The sequence below is a fragment of the Anopheles ziemanni genome, chromosome X (genome assembly GCF_943734765.1).
Source record: "Anopheles ziemanni chromosome X, idAnoZiCoDA_A2_x.2, whole genome shotgun sequence".
Taxonomy (NCBI): domain Eukaryota; kingdom Metazoa; phylum Arthropoda; class Insecta; order Diptera; family Culicidae; genus Anopheles; species Anopheles ziemanni.
The window spans coordinates 8,053,285-8,061,591 of record NC_080707.1 but is presented as its reverse complement, the minus strand read 5'-3'; positions in this window follow the sequence as shown (position 1 = coordinate 8,061,591).

Below are 8,307 nucleotides of genomic sequence, written 5' to 3'. Positions count from 1 at the left end.
TACTGTAAACGTACTTTTGCTATTTTTGTATCATTCTTTAAGATAGTTAGTAACCATTCGATGCGTGAAAGTTGTCGAACAAACAACAAGGACATCAAGAAGTGCAGTGCGATGCGAATATTGTACTGATTTCAACAAATATGGTTTAAAAAGTAATATCACTGTAGTGAACTAATCGCGTATGGCGTTGTTTCTGGGAGTTTTTCCTTCATAGGTCAACCAGTTCGTAAAACCACGACTTAAGCCACCGCCTTAAACGACTTTCGAAAGCGTTTAAACATTTATTCCCCAAATAAGCGTTCGATACCATTCGCAATACTGTCTAATATTTTGCTTTTCATGCCAATAATTGCCGTGTTCAAGTTTGCTAATTTTGGTTCTCTTTCCCGTTCCCTTCGGTCTCTCCACTTGACAGCTCGCGCTTTGGAATGTGTACACATCCTGTGGGATTCCTTGTGAGTTCGCGGTGGGGCAGCACAATTCGCGCGGGTCGACAACAGGGCTTATATGTCGAAAAGAAAAGAAAAATAAAAACCACACCAACCAATGAAGAAATCTACAACCCCAAGCCGCGCTCGGCCGGAGTGAAAGTAACGGAAAAGAAATCGTCCAAAAGACATTCCTCCGGTGTACCTGTATCGCTCGCGTGTGTGTGTGTGTGTGTGTGTGTGTGTATATTAATATTCGTAAAGTGGAACTCTCTTCGTCATTCGCGCTGTGAAAGTTTTCTACTCTGCATCGTTCCTTCTGCGCCAAAGACGTCGTCGGTTCGTCTCTTACGCGAGCACGCGCGCATCAACATAACTGTGCATTACGGAGCCGGGTTCGAGGGAGGGCGGGGGGAAGGAAGGAAGGAGGGAGGTGATAGTAAATGTGAAGACACAACAAAAGAAAATACGCGCCGATGCGGCAGGTGAACGATCGAAAATGTACCGCTGGTTTTAGGGGCTTGGGGTTCGCGTTCTCGCGGGGAACCTTTCTAGCGGATGCTGGCAAGGAGGTGGTAGGCCGAGAGGGGGGGAGGGCGAGGGGTGGACGCCGTGGGAAGACGGGCGCAAATGTTGCAAAACAGCGTTTTTATACCCGTTCCCGTGGTTTATTAGTTTATGCTGTGCTGCCCTCCTTTGTTTCTCCTCGGTTCTTTCGGGAGTTTCTCTTTTCGCACTCCACTTCCTCCCCCTCTCCACCTTCCCCCTTGCGTCCATCGTTGGAAGCAATGCAAAGCGGCGGGGGTAAAGACAGGCAATGAACTGTTAATTAACGAACCCGGTCCAGAACTCGGCGCCGTCTTCGGCAAGCACCTTAGCGAAGCCGACGTAACCGCTAACCGCTGATAGGGAAGGGGTGCCTTCAGCCACGTGGAAAACAGAGCAGAACCGGCGCTGGCACACCTGCCGTCGCTTTAGGGAACCGTCTTTCCTTCGTTCCACTCCTTAATTGCGTAATTTCATTATCCCACTCGGGCAATGGCTGGACGAATTTGTGTTGCGAGATGCGAGCAGGATCGACCGGGAACTGAAGACGCAGCCTTGCGACCTTGATGTAAGGCGTGGAGGAAGGGTGTAAGGCGTCCAATCAATTTGGGGGAAATATTTGCAACAAGTGTTCTCTGGCATTGCCTGCAAATCATCAAACGTTTTCTCCTGCCTCTCCAAATACCGATTGGAGAAATTAAAAACTCTGGACCCAACCAGAAGGCTAAGGTGTCAGTTCTTAACAGCGTCAGATTTTGACAAACGATAGTGTATGGAACTTGACAGCTGGAATCGGTCGTGCGATTTTGGTCGTACGATAACATTAAAATCATTTGATTTATTTGTTTTAGTTGTCAATAAAATCGGATTTTATAAACCCAGAATAGAAAAAAAAAAGTAGTAAAATTAATTTAACTTTCCCAGAATTTCATCAATACCAAAAACTATTCTGACGAATCTGATAATCGATAAAATACCGAGCTACAAAGCACTGACACCGGCCTAAGAGATGGAATTTTGTTTGGAGTTAACTTTAGTATGACAGTTGTTGGTTCTGGAGATTGACCTCTATATCTCGGGGACCCAGGAAACCCAAGTGCACGCACTGATACCAGCCTAACCGATAGAATTTTGTTTGGAGTTGACTATAGTCATAGATGTTGGTTCCGGAAATCAACTTCTAAATCTGGGGGACCCTGGATACCCAACTGCAAGTACTGACACCAGCCTAAGAGATTTTCGTTTGGAGTTGACTTTAGTATAGTAAATGTTGGTTCCGGAGATTGTCTTCTATATTTCGGGGACCCTGGAGACCTAACGGCAAGCACTGACACCAGCCTAAGCAATAGAATTTTGTTTGGAGTTGACTTTAGTACGGCAGATGTTAGTTCCGGAGATTGACCTCTATATCCTGGGACCCAGGACCTCGCACTGTTCGGCGTTGCATTCGATTTGGCAATGCGGCGAACGTGCCACGTCCCATCATCCAGCGGTGATCCCCTTCGCACCTGCGCATTCACCTGCCACAGGCCCACCCGCGGAATCGCAGTACTACATACAACTGTGGCAACCGCACACCCCTTTTGCGGCTAATCATCATCATCATCATCGCCATCATCCAAGCCACCAGGCAGTGCGTTGCGTTCAGCATTGCGGTTGGCTAGAGCAAACAGCATTATCGTTAGGCCCGGTAATTCCCGTTGCTCCCGATTCGAGCAATCGAGCACAGTACGCCGTGCAACCCCATTGCTGTATTTTGCACCATGCGCGCACGTGTGTGTGTGTGTGTGTATGTGTGTGCATAAGCGTCAGCGGTACGTGACGGGATCGGGAGCCCGTGGTGTCCTAGTTTTCCGAGGCGGCGCGAGCGTCTGGGCGCTGGCGTGAAGTTTACCGGTTTCTGAACGCGGACTCGGCGCTCGGTGAAACCGGAATTGGGTTACGTGAGAGTGCACACAATTAATGAAATGTGTGTGTGTGCGTGTATGTGTGTGGGACTAGGGCAGGACTTTGTTGTCTACAATGCTCCCATGCAAGATATTGGGATATTGCTTTTTCTCAAACGTCGCGAAGGTGATTCTGGAACAACTCTGGAGTTCCCTGGAAGGATCTAAAACCTTAATCTCCGCGCCGCGGTTTCTTCAGTTCCGCCGCTCCATTTCCATCCATAGTCCTATATTCTGAGCACCGGTTTCTCTGGCTCATTCCACGTGGAACAGATGGTCCCCCTCCCTCCCCGTCCCTGTAGGTTACCCGGTTGTTAGTTGACAAATGGACGATTATCATCTCCGCCATCCCATCCACGTTTCAGCCGACGCGTTGGCTAGCGATGTGCATCGTAGCTTGAGCTCGTGTGCAGGGTCGCCTGGGGGAAAGCCTTCCCGGGCTTGGGGTGAAATCGGCATCGACACGAGCGCCGACCGCGCGAGGGGAAAGTTTCGATGGGAAATGATAATGGATAACGACACATACGCCGCACCGCGTTGTCACCGAAAAAGACAACCGATGGCGGAGCTGTGCCATAAAGAACGGGTTCTCGTTTTGATTTCGATTCATTTTATAGCTCTTTATCACCGCACCCGGACTCTGGCCTCATTTGTTTTCGTTCGTACGACTACATTCCTGGCGCTTGGATGCTGAAGCGAGCAGTTTTAACGACGTAGAACAGAAATAGAAAAAAAAAACAAACCAAACTCCCCTAGCGGAAGCCCACGGAGCGGACCCGGTTTGATTCCTTTCGAAAAACGTTCCGAAGCTAACGGTGACCAGCCAGGTGACGAGTGCAGAGGCGCGACGACTCTCCTACGTCCCATAGGATCGTACTACCCGAGTGGCGAATCCCAGCGGGATGTCCGGAGCCTCAGAGACACTGTTCGCGGAACGCACCACCCTTGCGGTATTTAGGTCAAGGCCTTAGTCTCCACGCAGATAGGGGGGGGGGAGGGGAAATTGCACGTCCAGCGTGCAATGGTAAAACCGGAACAGTCGTCCAAGTATGCTGCTGTGCTAGATTCTATCGTCGACCCTCCTCGGAGGCGGAAAAGGAGTCGAAAGCGGACGCTGAAAACAAACCAGCTCCGATGCCAGCCGAAGTGTGCGTTGCACAAACCCACACGCAAACACGCAGTCAGGGACGCGCACCTGTGCGAAACCACAGGGAAGCCATCCAAACGCACATGCCGAGTGTTTTTTGAGAAGGGCCTGGAAGTAGGCTCTACTCCGGTGGCTGTTTAAAAGGTTGATCGGGATGTGAGTGTCGGTCCAGGGCGAACTTCTTAACATAGACGCATACGCAGTCATCAATTGCACGCGATTCGCAGTCCAGAAGGGTTTTAACGTCACAGGGAGCTATTCTTGGTTCCAGAATTCCTATTCCACACGTCAGCTTTCCAGTTGTGGGCAGTACTTCTGCCGGCACTTACCTTCACTGGTCGTTGCGCGAGCTAGACTGAACAGGCTGAGCAGGACCAGCAGAAGCCGTTGGCTCCTAGCCCCGGATGTTTTGTGTGAACGCATGACGATTGGTCGTTCCCGTCGTGGGCGGATGCTTGCTGTTGGTTATTCGGTCTTCGCTCCAGCAGCGGTCTCCTTAGAGCTCGATGGTCCTTTGGTGCGCCCAAAGGAACACGACGGCTCCGCGTGCGACAGACGGCTTGATTTGGTTGGTAAAAGAGTTGCTTGCTGGGTGGTTCGGTTCTGTGTGTTGCTTGAAGAAAGTCGCCAAACCAGGTGTCCTTCGTCCCGACACTCTACTGACACTCAATCGGTCGCTTGCACAAATAAACACACCGAAATCAACTTCCGTTCCTTTCCGTATCACTTTCCCTTCCTCTCGTTCGGACCACGGACGCGCGACGCTGTTCTATGTGCCTGCGGGCATATGCGGGTTTGATTGGAGAACGCCCCAACCGTGTCACCGTGATGGTGAAGGACCACTGGATCTCACTGGAAACGACAAAAACCACACGTCCTGGGTTCCTAACGGTGCCCTCAAGAGGATCCTTCGACAAGCGCTGGATCAGTCACGTTGCGCGGATGCAGTCGTAGGGCATCGTCCTTTTCCGATGCGCTCTGCCGTACCCCTCCACTCTTCACACCTTAACACTTCACTGATCGCACTTCCCCCTTCGAGCCCCTTTTCCGCACACGAAACGAGTGCACTCTGGCAAAAAAACCACCAACACACTGCCTGACGGGCAGGGCACACCAACACGCGTGCGCGCACACGGGACGCCCGCGTGACTTTCTCCCGCGGACGAGCTGGCGTCGACCGCTTTCACCCAGGATCCCCCGAACTCCGATCGAGACTCACGAGAAAACTTGTTTCAAACTGGCTGGTTTCGAGTCCAGGACTTCGGCCAGGAACCGTTTGGAAAGACCGAGCGAAGGTTCGTCGCCTGGCAGTGGATGCAGTCTTTTGATTGTTTTTTTTATTTTCGTTCGCAAACTGGGATCCAAGCAATCCGATGCGAGGGCGTCCTGTTGGGGCCGCTGTTGTGCTCGTACTGACGGCTGGCAGCTGGCCGGGCGCACGACGTACCTGTCGTTCCCCGCCGTTGACTTTCCCGTTCGGCCCCTTACCCTCCCCCATCCCCGTCCCCATCGCCTACTTCCCCTTCCGACGCATCAATGTGGTTTTCTTTCCCGGCAAGCAGTAACGCGATCCGACCGTTACTCACCAAGTCTCAAGCTCAGTCCGCGCTTCTTCTCAAACAGCCGTTCGCCGTTGATGTCTCTCCCTTCGTTCGCTGTTTTCCCTTCTCTCTTTCCATCCTCCATTGCTCCTTCTCGTTCTCTCCTTTTTTCTCTCTCCTCCTCTTTCTCTTGCGCTCCTCCTTCGTTAGGTTTCTTTTCATCTCCTCGCGCTTCATTTCCTTCCCTTCCCAGCGCATTCCGGTTTTTTTTTTGTTGTTTCTTAGCTTTTTCTCTGTCGCCACGGCGCGCGCGCGCGCACGCCCTGGCTTTCGCTCATTCTTCGGTCGACCGCGAAGAAGCCTTTTCCGGAGCGAACGAGGGAAAAGAAAGTGTACGGATCCAGCGGAGCCTGCGTGGAAGAACCGCAGATGGGCAGCACAGGTGGAACGTCGGCTTCCACTCGGCTTCGCACACGAGCAGCGTACATACGAACCACACTGCTGCCGACTGCAATTCGGACCCCCGCCACCGCCGGATCCGATGACGGCTTCTTCGTTCCTTTTCACCCTTTCTCCCTCGATCCGGTACTTTCTCTCCCTTTTTTTTTGGTTTTTTTTTGTTGTCCCATCAACCCATCCGATATTTTTATCCGCGTACCAACAATTTACCGTTGAGCCCCGAACCGCGGTGCATTATCCTGTTTTTTTGCACCTATATTTTCCCACCATATTTTATCAACAAACAAACGAGGTTTTTGTTATAGAACAAAAAAATTTGTTTGTTGATTTGAAAATCATTGTTTGTGGAACGCAAATGCTAAAATCTTGGCTTTCAATTGCAAAACCTTCGCAATTTAAATTGCAAATATGCCTGTTCTGTAGAAAAGACGCGAATGAAATGCAATCAGTTCTTGTATAGTTATCGAAATAGAAAGCCAAACGATTGGTATGTCAATTAAACTTGACCTTTTGTCCTTGCAACAACAACATGGGAAAACATAAAACAAATATTCAACAAGCAAAAGCAATTTTTCTATTGCATAAGTTGGTTTGGGAAACTAGATAAAGTAAGCTAGTGAGTTAAGGTATTTAACTTTCTTGTCAACAAAGCTACATTTTCTTGTTCAGTGGAGATGCCGGTAACCATTTTTGCCCTTTCAAATTGTACACTCAAATTCAAAACTGTACACTCAAAACAGTTAACTTTTCAGGAACACATTGCCAAGTGTTGGTGAAACAAGAAAATACATTATGTATATTAAAGAGTGCATCGAACAAGGAGCAATATTTTTCTTTAAAGCCCTGCAATAAGGCTCAGTAATGCTTTTAAGCTGATAAAGATAAAAATAATTGGTATAAATTGCAAAAAAACAGCTTCAACATTGGTAAACGATTTACTCAGTGGGCAGAAGTATGTTAAATCATTTCTCGAGAAAGAAGCAAACGATCTTAAGCAAATGGGAAGCAACACTTGTGGTATTCATAGGAAAATCTTTCCAGACAAAAACCTCTTAGTTCCCGAAAAAGATTATAAATCAAAGATTGAGAAACTAGTCGAGAGGTTCAATCATTATTTTTCTACTAGATTTTATATTGTTTTTGCTATTCTTTTCAAAAATATAATCATTTGCAGGTAAATCAATTTTTTCTTCCTTGAGTTCTGCAATATCTATTTAGAAGCTATGCTTTCCAATTCAAATCCATCTTTGGGTAGGACTCAGTCGAACAAGAAAGCAAACAATCATATTATTGTTATTATTATTATTATTTTAATTGTCCTTGTCCCTCATAAATACATTTAACAAATAAATGTCTGATTCTCACACAGGTTTTTTCTTAATTCGTTACATTTCTTAACCCTTTCCTCTTCATATCGTTTTTGTACTGGTATCAATTGGTTGCCCTTTTGCTCTCTCTCCCTCTCTCTCGTATTATTGGTGCTCCGATTCTTTCGATATTGTCTTCCCATTGCTTTTTTCATGGTTATAGTTTAGTTTAGTTGTAGTTCTGCTGATGGCCATTCCGGTCTTCTACGAGGTCTAAATCGTGGAACCATTCCAACCATCAATGAAGTAACTTTATTTGTGATCAAATTTACGAACTCCTCTGTTGTTATCCCGGATACATGTAGATCGTCAAAATTCTCGAAATTCTACTATTTTCCAGCTCTTTTCCGACAGAATGATTGATTCACTCGGAAGCGCTGGAAAACGTCCATGTTCCGAGAGGTTTTTAATATCCAGCCAATTGCGTACACCGCCGGCGCTATCTGCTGTCCCAGTTTGATGCGTTCGCTCGCTGCAGATGAGGAAGACTGGCAGCCCGAAAACGTACCGAAAAACTACCGCTGGAGATCTCTGGAGCGAAGAGCGCACGCGACGCGCGAGCCGTCATGATAAGGCGGGAGCTAAGTAGGGCCTCGCGGAACCGGGACGGGAAGCCGACCTGGGTGTCGGGCCGTACGAATGGCTCCCGTAGGCTGCTGGCATCTCGCAGGACGCACCGAGACTCCCTTCCGCCTTCCGGCGCAGGTGTAATTGTTACGCCACGCGAACGACGTTGCCGGTAACTGTAACTCCAGGGGGGAAAATGGGCAGCGACGGCTCGGACTGGCCGCACTCACGTTGTTCATGGTTGGTTTGGCGATGTTCGGCGCACCTTCTCCCGGTAGCGGTATCGATCGTGGCGGCGTGCATCAT